The following is a 20,363-nucleotide window of genomic DNA, read 5'->3' as shown; positions in this document are numbered from 1 at the left end:
CTGAAATCGATCGTTAAGACGATCGAGGACACGATTCACATCTCTAAAAATTACATCCCTGATCCGAATGTAATTGGTCGGGACACCCATAAGGGTTTATCCATTTATGAACTATAACTTTTGCAATGGTTAATGCTGTTTGATATTTAGTGAGTACAGCAATTGTGAACTTGGTGAACATATCAGTCAGTAATAGTATGTTATGCATTCCATTAGTGCTTGGTTCTAGCATTGTATAGTCCATAGGTTCTTCTGCATCTCCCAGCTAAGGCCACTATCTGTTAAGTCTAAGCCAAATCTTTCTTTTAACATGTTATCAGGATAAGGTATACAATAAGGGTCTTTCAACAATGCTCTATTCAATCTCTTCTGTAAACTATATGCATATGTTTGAAGATTTTCCCCTTGAGCTTGCTTATGGTCATGAAATTCTTTGACCCCCCACACTGGCAGGTACTTGGTCAATATACACCTATTGTAACTGAGCATAAAGTTCTTCTACATTTCTTGGTCTAGATCTGATGTATTATAGTGCTGTAAATCTAGTTCCTTCCATGTGACACTCTGTACTGGACCTTGACTCTTGCTGTTCCTGCGATTGTCTGATTATCTCATCTTAATGTCTTAGTCTTTCTTCTTGTTCTTCTAATCTTTCCAGCATTTTAGCCTTCATGGCTATCAAATCTTCACTCATGGTTCTTGTTAGTTGTTTTTACCTTCTAGGACAATGAGTTTACTCAAAACCAAAACACAGAGGGGCAGAAAAGCAACTGAAATCTGGGAAAAGCAATCCCTAAATTAACAATTAAAAAGAAATAGAAAAAAAAAATAAACAGGTGAATCCTATTCATGGATACCAATTCTTTTACTCATCCCGACCTTTGTGGCATGAATACCCTCCTGCTGTCTGGTGAAAAAGGTTAATACGTTTTTTTTTAATATGGTCTTAGGGGGTCATTTTCTAAACATGTATCATGTGCGTTAGGGCCTTATCACATGCGATAAGGCCCTAATGCATGCGATAAACCCCTATCACACGTGAAAAGGGGCTTTTTGCGTGCTATAGGATGTTAATTAGCTGGAAGGGAGGAGTCAGGGTGGGGAGGGGAGGGGCAGCTGCGACACCACTGCTGGTGATAATGTGAGGGACATTATTGCCGGCAGTAGCGCGGTGAATAGCACCAACTTTTACGGTGGTGCTATTTGTGTGAAAGTCTCCAGCCAGGGTGCAAACGGCTGCGGCCTTTCACAGGCCCACCCCTCCCTTCGCCCCCTGCCCCCTTTTTTGCAAAGAATCTGCAAAGAATTCATCTGCAAAGAATGATGAATCCATCCCTTATTACTCTTCACAAATGGGGTGATTAAGAGGAATACCCTTCTTTCCGTCAGGATACTTTACCAAGACTAAGGGGAATAAGTCCCACCCAAACAGTCCTTTGATGTAGCGGGGAAAGGCAGAGTTAATAGATACAAATGAGAAGAAATCACAGTTTAGTTTTATTTCTATATTTTTCTTTTTACATTCATAAGTTCAATTAAACAATGTTCCTCACACAACCAATGGAATAAAAAAAAACAAACAACAAATAGCAATCTTAATTCTTTTTCAGGTAATCAGGATTACAGAGCCAGTTCTACCAATTGCAATAATTCTTATCAGATAAGTATTTTCCTTATCCATATATCAACTTTAAAACTGTCAATAATATTTACTCTATGCTTATCAAAGTGTATTACTCTAAGAATTGAATCTTTATGTGTATTTCTATGTTTTTCAGGCAGTGGCAACATATAACAATCTGCACCACATTTTGGAATTGCAGGAAAATGTATAATATATTGTCCTTCTTTTCTGTTTTCTGTCTCTTTTCTGACTCTATTGTCTCTTTTCTTTCTCTGTGTTTATTTTTTGTTCTGTACTGTTTTCTTCTTTTTTCATTCTTTTTTGTAATGTAGCTATGATTGGTGTTGTTGCATGCATACATTTAGCTATATTGCTGTTTCTTCAATCTACTATCTTCTCCCTACTCTCTATCTTACAACAAAATAAAAATAAAATAATCTGACTCTCTTCACTGTCCAATCTTCCGCAGAATAACGTGCGAAATGTTACCTCAGTGTATGTCTTCGTCAGCTTGTTTGAAAGTTTTACTAACTAGTTTCAAAATAAAATAATAATATGTATCTCATCTCAGCAAGTCTTTTACAAGTGTTGTGAACTACAAGGATATGCTTCACTTCTCTCTTGATAGTGGACAAAAGATCAAAGTCAGTGACAGTGCACAGCTGGGTGTTCTGGTTATTTTTACTGATTATTATCACTCAAGCTTATTATCACAGTCACCCTCTATCTTGATTAAGCTGTCTTTAATCTCCCCATGACAGCTTCAGTATTACTTTTAACTAAACTAACCTTCACCTTACTTTGCCAGGATACAGTGCTTAAATTCATACACACATACCATTCATATACTTTTATGTATGTGTTTTTTTCACTATTCTCCTTAAATTATGATATTATTACTTTTTGAGACCTATGGATGAGAGCACAGAGACAGTGTTTTCACCCTGTTCATCTGCTGCCTCAGGTCTTTTCAAATTCTAAACTGTCTCTAGCTTTTCTGCTTCCTCAGATTTCTTTGCTGTGATGTCATCAGGTATTATGTTTTTATTGTCACTGGACAGAATCCTTTAAGCAGATGTTAGTCCACTTTTCCATTACTCTGGGTCAAAATTATGCAGGGTGTTAAGAATGTTCCTATAATTTTATTTTTGCTTGGTGATGACTGATATTTTAAATATAAATTGTGTTTTGATGTAAGCTAATGGTATTACACTGACCGGTTTACCAGTCGTTAGGGAAGCCATAACCGTTAGGGGTGTGAATTCATCTGCAACGTATTGGTAATCCGCAATGTATAGGGCCATATTCGTTGTATTCGTGGGGAAGCGAAATGTATTGCGATTACCCACGAGTACAACGAATCTTCACCGAATTATTCGGCCGTCTAAAGGAGCGAATTTAACCCCCCCCCCCACTCTCCTGACCCCCCCAAGACTTACCAAAACTCCCTGATGGTCCAGCAGGGGTTCAGGAGCCAACTACTGCACTCACCCAGTCGGCTGCTGGTATTCAAAATGGCACCGATAGCCTTTAACTTTACTATGTCACAGGGGCTACCGGTGCCATTGGTCAGCCCCTGTCACATGGTAGGATCAATGGACGGCTGGTGCCATCTTGTGCTCCTACTATGTGACAGGGGCCGACCAATGGCACCGGTAGCCCCTGTGACATAGTGAGGGCAAAGGCTATTGGCGCCATTTTGAATACTGGCAGCCGACGGCCCAAGTGCAGGAGGTCGCTCCCGGACCCCCGCTGGACCACCAGGGACTTTTGGCAAGCCTTGGGGGACCCTCCTGATCCCCACAAAACTTGACAAAAGTCCCTGGTGGTCCAGCGGGGGTCCGGGAGCGATCTCCTGCACTCAGGCCATCGACTGCCAGGATCTTCTTACCTGACCAACATTGTTATTCTTCCCAAAATTGGCTTAATTTGCCTTATTTTTATTTAAATTGAGGCCCCTCCCCAGAAAAACAGGTGTCCTGCTGGCTTCGCTGATGTCAGCATGCAGGCCCAGCCATTTCTGCTACAGCGACATGGCTTTCCCAGGCCTCAAAGCTAATCTCTCCGTTTTTTTTAAACTTAAATTAAGGTGGTGGTGAATCGGGGAATTAACCTATTGATGGCAGGAGAGGAGGCACATGCAGAGGCCATTTTGGGCCATCTGGGACATTGTGAGGAGGCAGGACATCAGTGGTGGCAGGATTGTCGAGGGCCCGGCAGATGTCAGTGCAGCATGGCACGGGAGGAGGACAGCCACTGGCAGTGATGGTGATTGCAAGTACCCCTGTCCACTGCTTGCTGGCCAATTCCTCCCATGCTCTCTTTCTCCATTTTGTGGGTCTCCAGTGGTGACAGAAACAGGCCTGGGGCATGGCAAAGCCGAAATGAGCTTTTTCACATCGGTCCCTGTTCCTTTTCAGCGGCGGCAGCAGCGATGTCAGTAGCGGGCCCAGGCCTTAGCAATGTCGCCACGCCACATCTTAGCTCTGGCTGGTCCTCCTCAAATCAGAATGAGGGCAGCTCCAGTGGACCTCATTCTGATGCCACAGGTCTTTTTCTTTTTTCTTTCACGCCTCTCTTCTTTCATTGCTGGACTCCCCTCGGCAACAAGCGGTTGCGGCCACGTCAAAGGCAGCAACATGAGCCCGGGTTTTGGATCCGACGCTGTTTTCTTCCGGTAACTCAGTTTGTTTTTGTTTTTTTAGTTGTGGCAGGTTTGTTTTTTTTTATTTTTTATTCCTCGAGCCCTCCCTCTGCATTGTCTTCTTAATCCTGACTTCAACCCATCTCTGAAGCCAGGTAATGTTTTATTTATTTATTTATTTATTTATTTATTTATTTAGGGGAACCTATATCCCTAAAGCCTTAATTTGGCTTCCAGAACCTCCCTCCCACACCTTTCTATGTCGTTGGTACCCTTACATACCATGACAGCCGGCTCCACCCCAGCACTGTCTTACTTATGTGATGCAAGTTACCAAGCGATCCTCACATCCACCCAGTGATCTATATTCCTAATGATTGCTTCACCATGGTGATCATTCTAACCCTTACCTCCTGGGCAAAAAGTCTTGGAGACACTTCCTCAGTGTGAGAGGATACTGCATCACCTGGAATGCAGGTCCTACCTATAGTATCTCACCCTGCTAAACCAAGTGACCTTCCTCATCCAAGTCAGCACAGGAGCTGCCAGACTGGAGCTGGGACTTGGCTATTATGTTCCTGAAAGTCTCCTCTATATACCTCTCTATCTGCCTCAACAAATCCAGTCTGCCACTTTAGCAGAGATCGGATTCATCCTCTGAGAGCCAGGAGTGCTTTGCATCAAGTGCACACATACAATCTCTCACCACGCAGGTAGATAATCATACACGTGGCACTTGGTGCAAAAGACTGGAAGGCCCCCATCTCACTGCTGGACTGCTGTCTGCATCTTAATATTATTTATATAGTTAACTAAGCTTGTTCATTTAGTATGGATGCTGAAACTAAAGTCCTTTAAGTTTATTTGGCATATTTTATGTTAATTTAGCAATGACAAGCTATTGACAAGTGCTGGGTTATTCCCTTTATCTTAATCTGATTTTTTATGTGAAAATGTCTCTTGTCCTCTTAATTGGGATAAGAATCTTATAAATTAAAGAATGTGCTTAGGGGTGAATGGGAGGGAAACAGACACTAAAATTACCTAGCTTTCTTGTTTTTTTTTTCTTTTTATTATATTGACTTATAAAAAATGCAATCACAACAAGATTAAGTACAATGAAAAACACAGTCAATTAAGTACAACAGAAACTGAGTCTCTCAGGAGGGTACAAATTTAATAATAGGCAGCGATGCTCCAACCATCAAAAATGAGTAACTAATAAGTCATAAAGTTCCAAGAATGGTTCTTATTGTATATAAGCAAGCAGAAGAGTTAAAATTGTCAGCATCAAGCCAACAGTGTACACGGGCCGTGTTTTGAAAAGACTGTGTCAGAAGGGAGCCTAACAGAACAATAAAAATAAAAATCAGAAAGAGCAATCATAAATATGAACATATACATTTGAGAATATATTCATAAGAACAGGATACAGACCATCGTATATGCATTAATTAAAAAAAAGCACTGTTTTACAGAGCAAGTCTTTTTAGCTCACACATAAATTATAAGGAACTCAGGTCAAAATAAAGGTTATAGTCAGAGAGCATTAAAACTGAAAAATCCTACAGGGTTATGTAAAATTTTCATGCATATAAAGAAAAGTCAAACAAAGGGTATTCTGACAACTTACTCACAAAAAAGCCCAAAAGGGTCAAGATAATCAATTAATTTACAGCGAATTACTTGGTTCTAGAAAGAAAAACAAGAACATATCAAATAAGCTCTGAGTCTAAGACGACATAATGAGGTGTATTATAGAGCATGCAGAGTTGTACAAAATTTAAGCAAATAATAATAGAACTGTTTATATAAAAAGCAGGAGCATTTAACACAGGCTGGCATTACTGTGACAATGCTGGTTAGAAGGAAATGAAAAAAGGGCAAAAAACAGCAACCTGAATGACAGATGTGTAAGAGTAAAGTAAAATCAAATGAAGTAAAAAACGAGTTATAGAGCAAAACAAAAAAGGAGGGAAGAGAAGGGGAAGACAGAGTTAAAAGTGTCCCTATAAGGGTGAAACAAAAAACTGTAGAATTTACTAAGGTGCATAAAAAAAGTCAGATGAAGAGGGGAGGGCAGGCAAGCCAAAATAAAGGAATTAATAACATGGTGCAGACTGACAACAGTGCAGAAACGTTACTGTGCAGTCAGAAATTAGTAATACATTAAGGTCTGATATTTGATTTAAAAAATTGGGATACCAAGAGCAGGTTCAAAGGACATAATTAAGCAAAGTAATAGAAAGAAAATAGGCTTACCAGAAATCTTTATAAAGCAATTATATGAAAGACTTTACAGTTCTAGAGAAAAACAAAATAACAAGAAATCGACAGTAAGCGATTATAAAAAGAAGTCTTTTCAGCTGGGTCGCATAGGCACATAAAACTTACCGAGATTCACAGGTTAAATGAAAGGGGAGACTGATAAAGCTTGCAAAAGATTCCCCCCTTCCTCCCTTCCTTACTCCTCCCCCTTTTTTCCCATCTCCTCCCCCTCCCCCCTGTTCTTTCCCTTCCCTTTCCCCTTCCCTTCCCACCCAACACATTTGTTTCTTCCTTTGCCCCCTTTTTCCTTTGTTTTTGCTTTCTGTGCTGTCATTTGTTTTCAGTTCTGTTTTTTGCTTTCAGTTTTGTCCCCTGTCTTTACTTTTTTATTTATTTTATTTTTCTTTTGGCTTCTCTCATTAGAAACTGCCCCATTTGTTTTCTTAAATAGTTGATTATTTTTTATAAGGGAATCCTAATTTTGATGTCACCATTCTGGGTGGCCCTTTATTCAACTGACAAGCGTCTGTCACTTGACACATGTCTTCTGTTTTGCACCATTTTTTTACTCTATAAATCCTTCATTTGTGCTTGCCTATCTTTTCCCAGCAAAAAGCAGTAGCTATTCCCTATTGATTAATAACAGTTTATGAACGTTTCCTTTAGGAACTTTTCTAAATCTTTTTTAAACCTGTCTATACTAGCTGCCTTAACCACATCCTCTGGCAACAAATTCCAGAGTGTAATTGTACATTGAGTGAACAAGAATTTTCTCAGATTTGTTTTAAATGTGCTACTTGCTAACTTCATGGAGTGCCCCCTAGTCCTTGTAATTTCCAAAAAAGTAAATAACCTTTTCACATTTACCCATTCAAGTTCTTTTATGATTTTGTAGACCTCTATCATATCCCTCCTCTTGTCGAAGCTGAACAGTCCTATCCTCTTTAGCCTTTCCTCATGGGGGAACCTTTCAATGCTCTTTATCATTTTGGTCACCCTTCTCTGAACTTTTTCCAGTGCAGCTATATCTTTTTTGAGATGAAGTGACCAGAATTTCATACAGTATTCAAGGTGCCATCTAACCATTGAGCGACACAGCGGCATTATGACATCCTCTGTTTTCTTTGCCATTCCCTTCCTAATTATTCCTAACAGTCTGTTTGCTTTTTTGACTGCCACAGCACACTGAGCCAACAATTTCAATGTAATATAAACTTTGACACCCAGATCATTTTCCTGGGTGGTAACTCCTAAAATGGAACCTTGCACCTATATAGAAGTTCCCAGCACTTAGGTAGGGACACATTAGATTCCCTGCCACAAAAAGGACCCCATTACCAAGACATGTTTTTGGATGTAAAGGATATGTAATAACTTCTATATCTTAATGTACCCCTTTCTGTGGATGTCATATTGGAATATGCCAGTGAGGAGATACTGTATATAGATCCCCAAAGGGTTGATATTCAAAAAATTAGATGCCTAACTTAAGGAGTTAGGCATCTATATCTTCAGGAATGGAAATCCCCCCCCCCCCCCCCCCCCCCCCCCTGTTGAGCACCATAATTTAGATGCTTGCTTTTATTAGGCACCTTTAATTTCGGTTCCTAAAGAAGGAAGCAGTCCAAGGGTGGGGTCAGGTCAGAGGAAGTAAATCAGGTGCTCAATGCTAATTTCTAGTACTAGGCACCTAATCAGTTGCCTAAATGTAGGTGAAGAAATAACAGGCGTACGTATAAGACTCTCAGTTTTAGGCACTTACGTTAGGAAAATTTGCAGCCTAAAACAGCAGCCAGACATCATCATCTGCCTACTCTGCTGCTGAGGATTTGTAGTTCAATTAGACCCCTGGGAATTATGCAAGCAAGTTATTATCCTAATGGAGACACAGTCTCGCAGAATATTTTGTCACCTTAAGAAAGTATTTTGAGAACTAAGTAGTTTTGGCTAAATGTATTTATTTTTATATAAGTACACAATCACCTTTGAATATTGTTGTTGCTGCTGCTGCTGCTGCTAGGATTGCCAACTGGCTCCAGATTTTCAGGATGGGTTGATCCATGGTTTTACCCCATTGCATGACTGAATGCTGGGACTTCCCTATTGCATTCCTTAACAAAAGCAAGACTATAAGTGCCTGTATACCTGTCCTGAAAATTTGAAGCCAGTTGGCAACCCTGGCTGCTGCTTGGTCTGCAACTGCTTTTTAAAATTTTTATTTATAGCATTTTTTACCTTAATTACAGGTAATTTTAAAGCAAAATACAATTAGGATTTGCAGTTTACATTTCAAATCAAATAAGAAAGGAAAAGAAATGTTTTAAGTATAGTCACTAACTGCAATATCACTCCAATGTAATATTAATGAAAAAGGTAATTCTAATTATGTTTTGTAGGGTTTGGGTGGACCTTTGGACACTCTGGCAGCTGACCATGCCCACAGGGGGAAGTCCCGTGAGGGGCAACAGGTCAGGCTCAGCTCTGGACTCACAAACACAGATTATATCTTTTATTAGACAGTTTGTGAAGCCACCAGAGGTGGCAGTAGTGAGTAGAAGATGGAGCCCGGCTGGGCTTGTATTCCTCAGGGTGCTGGAACAGTGGCTTCTCCAGTAGCAGTGCTGTAGGAAGAAGAACTGAGAAAATGAGTACACTGAGATATTCATAGAGTCCCCAGTTTGGAGAAGCCCCGAGATAGGGAGAGCTGGCCCTTGAGGAGTGAGTACCAGATCCCTGGGCACAGAGACTCGTTGGCAAGTATTCACGCAGCGGTTCTCCATAGAAGCTGGCACTGGTGCTGGAACGGAGGCAGGCCCTCGAGGAGTGAGTACCTGGTTCCAGGGAAACAGCTTTGAGGAGTAGATGGTAGTAGTACTCACAGATGGTCTATGTAGCGAATTCTTCCAAGTAGAAGAGGAGATGGACACAGGCAGCGAGTCAGGAAACATGGGCCCTCGAGGAGAGAGTACCGGTTCCTGATAACGACCTAAAAGAAGCAGAGAGGCCCCCGAGGACCAGGTACCTCATTAACCGCAAAGAGTCCAAATAGAAGTTGGAGGCAGAGTAGCTGGGTACGGAGAGCAAATCCCATCCATAGGAATTCCCTTGCTAACTCAAAGGCTAGCAATAAACAACAGGCTTAAATATCTGGGCAGCGTGACATCATCACAGGGGGACACCCCTGAGGTTCGCACCAAAGAGGAAATAAGAATGAGGGCCGCAGGATGCACGCGCCCTAAGGTACCTGAGGAGCATGGCGGGAGGCAGCGCCCAAGCTGGTCCGGGGACGCCGAAGAGGATGGCGGGCAGATGCCGTGGAAGCCAGACGTCCACAGGGAGCAGGAGGAGTTGCAGAAAAAGAAAGGTAGGTGGAGTGAAGCCGTCGGGCAGCGACGGTCGCAACAGTACCCCCCCTTCAAAGGGCAGTCTCCTCTGCAGGTACCAGGTTTTGGTTTCCAAGGATACGAGAGATGGAACTGATGGAGCATCTCCTTGTCAAGGATATTTGCCAGAGGCTCCCAAGAATTTTCTTCGGGGCCAAAACCTTCCCATGAAAGAAGGTATTCCCAAGTCTTGCCTTGTCTTTGGACATCAAGAATGGCTTCGACCTTGTATTCTAGGTCATATTCTGCATTGATGGGAAATGGTTCCTGAGACTTAGAAGATAACTCACTGAGAATGAGTGGTTTCAGAAGTGAAACATGAAATGTGTTGTGGATGTTCAATCCAGGTGGTAGCTTCAGACTGTAAGTGATGTTGCCAAGACGCCGGAGTTTTGGAAATGGTCCCACGTAGCGAGGAGCAAATCGAGTGGTGGGTAACTTCTGTTTTCTGACTCGCTTAGTGGATAGCCAGACTTTGTCTCCAGGTTCAAAGATAGGCGCTTTGGAATGGTGAGCATCATAACATCTTTTGGTTCGATCACTCTCTTTGAGTAGCATTTCTTTCGTCTGAGTCCATAATTGATGGATATCATCAGCAGTGGATTGAGCTGCTGGGGATGTCACTGAGAGCTTCAGTGGAAGTGGTGGTGGTGGTAAACCTCCATAAACCACTTCAAAAGGTGTTGATCCAGTGGATGTTGCTGGATGAGAATTAATGGTGAATTCAGCCCATGGCAACAGTTCGGCCCAGTTATTCTGACGGCAACTCACATAGGACCGAATGAACTGTTTCAGGGTCCTATTCATCCGTTCTGTTTGGCTATTTGATTGAGGATGATAGGCTGATGTATAGTCTAGAGAGATGTCGAAGAGTTTGCACAAGGCCTTCCAGAACTTTGCCGTGAATTGTGATCCTCGATCCGATACTATGTGCTTCGGTAGGCTGTGACAGCGAAAGATGTGGGTTATGAAGAGCTTTGCAAGCTCCGAGGCTGAAGGTAAGCCAGGCAGCACCACAAAATGGGCCATCTTGCTGAACCGGTCGACTGTGACCCAGATGGTATTCATACCTCCAGAGGGGGGAAGATCAACTACAAAGTTAGTAGCGATATGCATCCAGGGCTGCTCCAGAGCTGGAAGTAGTTGCAGCAATCCCCACGGTTGGCCAGAAGTAGGTTTGTGCTTGGAACAGTTGGCACAAGATCCCACGTAGGAGAATGTATCTTCCTTGATATTTGGCCACCAATAATACTTCTGGAGCTTCAGCAGGGTACAGCGTTGACCAGGATGGCCAACCAGCTTGGAATCGTGAGCCCAATAAAGCACTTTCTTCCTGAGATCTTTAGGCACGATGGTTTTACCAGCGGGCACAGAATGGGTAGCACCCAAGATGACTTTCTTCGGGTCGATTATGTGTTGAGGTTCTTCTGGAACATCCTCCAAGAGAAAGGAGCGTGACGGGCATCAGCTCTAGTATTCTTGTCTCCAGGGCGATATTTGAGCACAAAGTCAAAACGGTTAAAAAATAAGGACCATCTGGCTTGTCTATGGTTAAGACGTTGCTCATGGTGGAGATACTCTAGATTCTTATGGTCTGTAAACATGGTAATTTGATGTTGAACACCTTCGTGTCAAGGCCGCCATTCCTCGAATGCTAACTTAATAGCCAGGAACTCTTTATCTCCCCATAGTTCTTCTCTGCCGGAGAGAAACGTTGTGAGAAGAAAGAGCAGAAACGTAATGCTTTGAAGTCTCTGGTTTGGCTCAATATAGCCCCTACACCGATGTCAGAAGCGTCTACCTCTATGATGAACGGCTTGTTGGGGTCTGGATGATGTAGACATGGTTCAGTGGAAAAGGCAATCTTTAAATTCTCGAACGTGGAAATGGCCTCCGCAGACCATTTAGAAGCGTTGGCCCCCTTCCGGGTCATGGCAGTTAAGGGCACAGTTCAAGAAGAATAATTCTTTATAAAGCTTCTATAATAATTGGTGAACCCCAAAAATCATCTCACCGCCTTCAGGCTGGTAGGTTGGGACCAATTTTTAATACTCTTGAGTTTTTGGGGATCCATCTGGAAGCCATCTTTAGACACAATGTAGCCAAGAAAAGGCACAGAGTCCTTATGGAATTCACACTTGGATAGCTTGGCGTAGAGCCGATGTTCTTGTAGTCTTCATAGTACTTGCTTATTTATCAGATTTGCTGTTGCTTATTTCACAACTGACATTGTCCACTACCTGATATATATGGATACACTGAATATCAGTACAACTCTGTCCTCCAGTTCCTAATCAGGGCCCCTCTAACTTAATGGCAAAGGTAAATTTGTGGAGTCTGGGAAATGAAAAGCACAATATTGAATTTATCTGCTTGCCAAATATTTCTACTTATGCTAAATATATTTTTTTAAGAAAGGACATTATAATTGTTTCAGGGAAGACAATTTCTCGGGGAAGTTAATACGTATTCATACATAGATGTTTTCAAAACCTGTGCTCTCTCAAGAAAGAGCTACCATATTATAAGAAAGCATAGTCTGAAATTCATTCTTAATGTGTTAAGTGCAGACACATATACTTACAATAAGCGTCATGGTCAGCTTTGTATTAGCGCATGTATTTTGTAATACCAGAGGGACTATAACAATGTAATATAATGGATAAAATGTTCTGAATTCAAAGGTTTATGCTCTAGTTTGTCCTTCCTACAAAATAAATGTTCCAATACAATCAGTTAACATTGTCTTTAATGTGCACTCAAGTCTCAGGGGAAGGCTTTAAAAATGCTATTATTACAGTATGTTTCTTTTGTTATAAAGTGCAGTTATTTGTGTATTAGAATTGTATATTCTTTTGTGTTTCTAAGCGCACTAACAAAAGATTCTGATTTCCTTACTCCATGCATCCAGATCCAAACAATTGTTCTGATACATTAGTAAACAACATTTAAAAGCTGCTGCTGCTGCTTCTTCTTAGAAATAGTAGTGGAAATAATTCCAGTTTTTACATTCTTTGGCAATATTTCTTGGGCATAACACCAAAATATGACTTTTTAAATACCGTAAGGCCCATATTCAGCCGCTGCACAGCTTGGCTAGTTAGGCTAACATGTTCTATATATTCAGTGGTGTGGCCATGTTGCTGAATATATTCAGGGGCCAGAACAAATGCTGGAATAAGGTGATACAGTCCCAAATTTTTTAAATGAGTGTGTAAATCCAAAAATTCTTTTATTCAAAGGATGGCAACTCCACTGTATACTAGAGATGTGAATCGTGTCCTCGATCGTCTTAATGATCGATTTCGGCTGGGAGGGGGAAGGAATCGTATCGTCGCCGTTTGGGTGTTTAGAGTATCGTGAAAATCGTTAAAATCGTGAACTGGCACACTAAAACCCCCTAAAACCCACCCCCGACCCTTTAAATTAAATCCCCCACCCTACTGAACCCCCCAAATGCCTTAAATTACCTGGGGGTCCAGCGGCGGTCCGTAGCTAAATTGGGGGAAGGGGGAGGGCAGCGGCGGTCCGTAACTAAATCAGGGGAAGAGGGAGGGCAGGAAAACCAGGTCGTTCCGGACCCCCGCTGAACGACCTCCTGCAGTCGATCTCCTGCCGGCGCCATTTTCCGTACGGAAAACGATTCGCGGCAGGAGATCGCTCCCGGACCCCCGCTGGACCCCCAGGGACTTTTGGCCAGCTTGGGGGGGCCTCCTGACCCCCACAAGACTTGCCAAAAGTCCAGCGGGGGTCCGGAATGACCTCCTGCAGTCGAATCGTGTTGGTCTATGGCCGCCGCCATTTTGCGCCGCCATTTTGCAAAATGGCGGCGCAGAATGGCGCCGGCTGAAGACAACACGATTCAATTGCAGGAGACCGTTCCGGACCGCTGCTGGACCCCCTGGTAATTTAAGGCATTTGGGGGGGGGGGTTCGGGAGGGTGGGGGATTTAATTTAAAGGGTCGGGGTGGGTTTTAGGGTGTTTTAGTGTGCCGGTTTTCCTGCCCTCCCTCTTCCCCTGATTTACGATTTTTTGATGATAAACCGGGGGAATTGGTATTGTATCGTGGCCCTAACGATTTTTGACGATTTAAAATATATCGGACGATATTTTAAATCGTCAAAAAACGATTCACATCCCTACTGTATACATTGAACACAATCTTTCATGCACACGGGGTCCCCCGACACGGACCCGTGTTTCATCAACGGCTGCGTCGGGAGGGATGCCCAAGATTTTTGTTACAGAAATTCTAAAAATAATTATAAAGGACTGTATTAGAAAACATGGTATCGGTACAGAATAAATACAATTGAATTAAGCATGCATCGATTTTACTTTAGATGGAGTTCATAAATTCCGGGCATGGAGCGCGCTTGAGCATAAAGTAGAACAAACTTAAAAGCTGTCAAAATTCGCGCCAAACAGGTTTCACAAACCAATCAGAATAGAGGAACAAACAGCCAATCACAGGTAAGAAGGTAACAGCTGCACCCTATCAGAATCAGGTAAAATGGAACCATTCAATTTCTTTATTGAGGCCCTTTGGTATGACAGAATCTAGACGATGTATCCATCTTTGTTCACAGCGTGTAAGTAAAGTGTCAAAGTCACCTCCTCGCAAGGAGGGGGAAACAAGTTCTAAAACAAAAAAGAATGTCAGATACTGTATGTGACTGTAATACCCAATGATCAACAAGAGGGGCCAGATTACGAGAATGTTTGATATTAGACCTGTGTTCTATAATACGGGTGCGTATCTGTCTCTTAGTTTTTCCCACGTATAGTTTGTCACAGGGGCAGCGTATAATATAGACAACACCTTCAGAAGCACAATCAGAGTCATGACGTAGAGCATAGCTCTTTCCAGTATGGGGTTCAATAAATTGAGAAAGTGCAGTTGTATGTTTACACACCGAGCAGTTTCCACATGGTTTATGTGTTCCCACCTGTGTTTGACAGCTGTCACCCTAAAAACCTTAAGAAGAATATCCCCACTGGGCAATTCCTGAGACTGCGTAGGCTATGTTCTTCTACATCTGACTACGTAGAAAAAGCTAAGGAGATGCTCTCCTGGTTTAGACTGAAAGGGTACCCTTATAAAGTTTTGAAGTCTGCTTTTAAGAGATCCCTATATGTTAATCGGGATTGGTTATTTCTCCCTTCACGAAGAGATGTTAACACTTTTTTAAACTGTATTTTGCCCTTTTCACCATCTAGCCATGCGATATCCAATATTCTTCGGAGACATTGGTCCTCTCTAGCCCTTTCAAACATGTTTCAGGGCTCCTTGAGATTCACATACCGTAGAGGGAGAAACCTCCAGGACATCCTGACAGATTCAGATTTTTTATCAAATCGTTATGCTGGCACACAGGTGGGAACACATAAACCATGTGGAAACTGCTCGGTGTGTAAACATACAACTGCACTTTCTCAATTTATTGAACCCCATACTGGAAAGAGCTATGCTCTACAACATGACTCTGATTGTGCTTCTGAAGGTGTTGTCTATATTATACGCTGCCCCTGTGACAAACTATACGTGGGAAAAACTAAGAGACAGATACGCACCCGTATTATAGAACACAGGTCTAATATCAAACATTCTCGTAATCTGGCCCCTCTTGTTGATCATTGGGTATTACAGTCACATACAGTATCTGACTTATTCTTTTTTGTTTTAGAACTTGTTTCCCCCTCCTTGCGAGGTGATGACTTTGACACTTTACTTACACGCTGTGAACAAAGATGGATACATCGTCTAGATTCTGTCATACCAAAGGGCCTCAATAAAGAAATTGAATGGTTCCATTTTACCTGATTCTGATAGGGTGCAGCTGTTACCTTCTTACCTGTGATTGGCTGTTTGTTCCTCTATTCTGATTGGTTTGTGAAACCTGTTTGGCGTGAATTTTGACAGCTTTTAAGTTTGTTCTACTTTATGCTCAAGCGCGCTCCATGCCCGGAATTTATGAACTCCGTCTAAGGTAAAATTGATGCGTGCTTAATTCAGTTGTATTTATTCTGTACCGATACCATGTTTTCTAATACAGTCCTTTATAATTATTTTTAGAATTTCTGTAACAAAAATCTTGGGCATCCCTCCCGACGCAGCCGTTGGCGAAACACGGGTCCGTGTCGGGGGACCCCGTGTGCATGAAAAATTGTGTTCAATGGAGTTGCCATCCTTTGAATAAAAGAATTTTTGGATTTACACACTCATTTAAAAAATTTGGGACTGTATCACCTTATTCCAGCATTTGTTCTGGTTTCTATAGTTTGACTGAATGCTGGCCGCAGCTCGGTTGCTTGTGGTTTGTGCTGAATATATTCAGCAATCTTAAAGTTAGATGGATAAGTTTATCCAGCTAACTTTAGGACAGGTCGACAGGCAGACCAGAGTTATCTGGATAACGTATCTAGCTAACTCAAATCCTTCCACTTATGTCCCCTGAATGCCCCCAACTTATTCAGCTAAATTCTAACCAGCTAACAAATCTTCAGTCAGATGAGCTCCGAGTTATCCAGCTGAATGATTTTGAATATGGACTTCAGCAAATATTTCTCTGTACTTGTTAAATATCGTGCACTGACAGAGCTGTAGATGGTTAAATCTGAAAATGAATGTGAATGAAATTGGTTGTTAGATTAAAACCCAAATTCTCAAACCAAAATAGCAGAGGAAGCCTGAATTAAATCTGAATTAGCACCAGCTTGCCCCACCCCTATCCCTTCCAACAATCCTCATTTACTAAGCATTTTCCCCATAGACACAGAAAGGAAGACAAGCCTTGGTAAATCAGCCCCATATAATTAGAGAAAAAATAACATCTGCAGGTCATCATGTGATTCACCTATTTCCAGCCACCTATTTCCAACCAGCATGTGTACCCCTAAATCATCCCAGCCGCTTGTCTAATCTGCTCTCAAAATCTCTAACATTCATTTTACATCATTTTTGTTTAAATCTTAACTACTTTACAGTTCAAAGCTTCTTCCTAATATCTAACATAAATCTTCCCTACTGCAATTTAAGCACATTATTTCTTGGCTTATTCCCACTAAAAAGTTGAAAAGCAGTTCATCAGTCTCCTCTTTATCGACTCCTCTTTATATATTTCCTTACTGTGCACAGGACTATCGGGAGGTTGAACAGCAGTCGGGTGGTCAGTTTATTAGAATCATTCATAGATTACAAAGGACTATTTTGAATATACATGACAAGTTTTGTGAACCACCTTTATTTGCCTGCCATACAAGCTTTGGAGTTAATTTTCCAGAACTTACTTGCAAAAATCAGCATGTACACCTACAAGTAGCCTGTATATGCTTGGAAAGCCAATTATCAGAAAAGCACAAATGTGCACATACTGTTGCTGCCATGTGGAAAAGTATGTGCATACAAAGAGAGGGTGTTCCAGGGCAGGGTATGGAAATGCACACTTCTTTATCTGTTTTATAAGCAGAATACGCATATACATTGTCAGATATGTGTGAATGCTTTTGCATCTGCTATTTTAAGCTGTGGCATTTAAATCTCGTTTGTCTTTTGGGACCGGTACTTGGAGCAATGGTTAGTGTTGTGGGCCTGGATTTTCCATTCTCGCAGAGAATGGTGAATCCAGCAGTAACGGGGGACGGGGAAGTCGAAGGGGGGTGGGCCTGCAAAATCCGGCAGCGATCGCACCACCGCGGTGTTATCACTGCCAGCTTTCGCACTCAATAGCGCCACCGTAACTTACCATATCGCCGCCAGCGAAGATACCGCCGCTTCCGCCTCCTCACCACCTGACTCTGCCCTGACTCCGCCCATGACAAGCTATTGCACGCGAAAAGGGACTTTTTGCGTGTGAAAATCCCTTTTCACGTGTGATAGGTTTAGAAAATGACCCCCATAGATTAGAGATTGTGGGAGTTGTTGAAGAGCATTTTGAATTGTGTGTAGAATAATTATGACTTTTGTAATTATTTGTTTGTGTGCTGTTTCTGTGTTTTTGTCAGTATATTTGTGTTTTTGTCAGTATATTTGTCTTTTCTGTTAGCTACTCTGTGTCTCAGGGTGTGTTTGCTTTCCTGTTTTCCATGTTTGTGCACCTTACTATATGTGTGCCTACATATGTGTGTGGCTGAGGCTGCATCAGAGTGGCTGAGGGTGAAGTGATGGAGGATGAGGGTGTTCTGATAGTGGTATGAAGTGCAGCAATGAGTGCTATAAATGTGTGGGTTTTCAGTGGAGGGAGAAACAACAGAAGAGGAGGAAGAACCCCATGAAGAGGATTTATAGGCCCAGGACACATGTCTGCCAGCAGTAAAAGGGGGATCTGCAGCCTTTCACACGGTGAGGTCATGCCTTGCCAGTGCACCTTAGTCACTAAAGGCCTGGCCTTTTTTGCTGCTGGCAGCTTCCAGACCCTTTCAGTGTCAAAGTGGGAATTATTATTATTGACAAAATTATATACCTCTTTCCAACCAGATCTCAAGCAATTTACAACAAAATTATACAATTTTAAATAAAATAAAATAGAATACAAGTAAATAAAAAGAATTAACACACATAGGGGCGAATTTTAAGAGCCCTGCTCGCCTAAATCCGCCCAAAACCGGGCGGATTTAGGCGAGCAGGGCCCTGCGCGCCGGGAAGCCTATTTTACATAGGCCTACCGGCGCGCGCAGAGCCCCGGGACTCGCGTAAGTCCCGGGGTTCTCCGAGGGGGGCGTGTCGGGGGGCGGGCCCGGTCTTCGCGGGGTTTCGGGGGCGTGTCGGCAGCGTTTTGGGGGCGGGTATGGGGGCGTGGCTATGGCCCGGGGCGGTCCGGGGGCGTGGCCGCGCCCTCCGAACCCGCCCCCAGGTCGCTGCCCGGCGCGCAGGAGGCCCACTCGCGCGCGGGGATTTACGCCTCCCTCCGGGAGGCGTAAATCCCCGGAGAAAGGTAAGGGGGAGGTGTAGACAGGGCTGGGCGGGTGGGTTAGGTAGAGGAAGGGAGGGGAAGGTGAGGGGAGGGCGTTAGAGGATTCCCTCCAAGGCTGCTCCGATTTCGGAGCGGCCTTGGAGGGAACGGGGGTAGGCTGCGCGGCTCGGTGCGCGCCGGCTATACAAAATCCATAGCCTTGCGCGCGCCGATCCAGGTTTTTAGCAGATACGCGCGGCTCCGCGCGTATCTACTAAAATCCAGCGTACTTTTGTTTGCGCCTGGAGCGCAAACAAAAGTAGGCTATTCGCGCTCCTTTTAAAATCCGCCCCATAACGTATACCACCAGACAGTAAAACTCATGACATCAAACTTTAACATACCCATTTTATCAAATTCCTCCTTCAACCTCCCACCATACTTTAATCATAAATAATAATACCCAAAGCTTGAATGAATAACCAGGTTTTCAAAAGTTTTTAGAAGCACAAAAGATCTTCAGTATATCTCAACTCTAGTGGTAGAGAATTCAGATTTTTGGAGCTACCACTAAAATGACATAGTGAGGGCAAAGGTAGCGCCGGCGCCATTTTGAAGATTGGCAATATGGCCCGCGTGCAGGAGGTCGCTCCCAGACCCCTGCTGGACTTTTGGCAAGTCTTGTGGGGGTCAGGAGGACCCCCCAAGCTGGCCAAAAGTCCCTAGGGGTCCAGCGGGGGTCCGGGAGCGATCTCCTGCACGCTTGATGTCGGGAGCCAGGAACCAAAATGGCGCCGGCGCTACCTTTGCCCTGTCACATGATAAGGGCAAAGGGCCACCGGCACCATTTCTCTTAACGCAGTCGTGGCCAGAGAGGGAGATCACGCCGGGACCCCCCCCCCCCCACTGGACCCCAGGTAATTTAAAACATTTTGGGGGGGGTTCGGGAGGGTGGGGGATTTGTTTTAAAGTTTCGGGGTGGGTTTTAGGGTTTTTTTGGTGTGCTGGTTTTCCCGCCCTCCCCCGATTTACGATTTTTAACAATTTAAAAAAAAAAAAAAAAAAATCACGACGATCAGATTTCCCTCCCCCCCAGCCAAAATCGATCATTAAGATGATCGATCACACGATTCACACCCCTACTGCTAAACCTATCAAACAATATACTAAGAGGCTTCGATAACAAACTGAGGGAGTCATTTTTCAAAATGTGATAAGGTGTTTTCACACCATATCGTATGGCTGCAAAGAGCTATTGCACAGCTGTAACACCAATTTTAACTACACCTCTTTGGATTGCGTTAGGCTGTGTGATAGCTGCCGTGACCATGTGGTAAGGTGACATCGCCATTTGCGATGTCTCCCGTAAGTCCTATTTCAGCTGAATTGATGGGTTCAGAGAGAGAGAGAGAGAGAGAGGTCAGCCTCTATGACATAGTGAGGGCAAAGGTAGCGCCGGCGCCATTTTGAATACTGGAAATACAGCCCGAGTGCAGGAGGTCGCTCCCGGACCCCTGCTGGACTTTTGGCAAGTCTTGTGGGGGTCAGGAGG

The sequence above is a fragment of the Rhinatrema bivittatum genome, chromosome 1 (assembly GCF_901001135.1).
Source record: "Rhinatrema bivittatum chromosome 1, aRhiBiv1.1, whole genome shotgun sequence".
Taxonomy (NCBI): Eukaryota; Metazoa; Chordata; class Amphibia; order Gymnophiona; family Rhinatrematidae; genus Rhinatrema; species Rhinatrema bivittatum.
The sequence above is the reverse complement of the archived record's forward strand: the minus strand, read 5'-3'. Positions refer to the sequence as shown.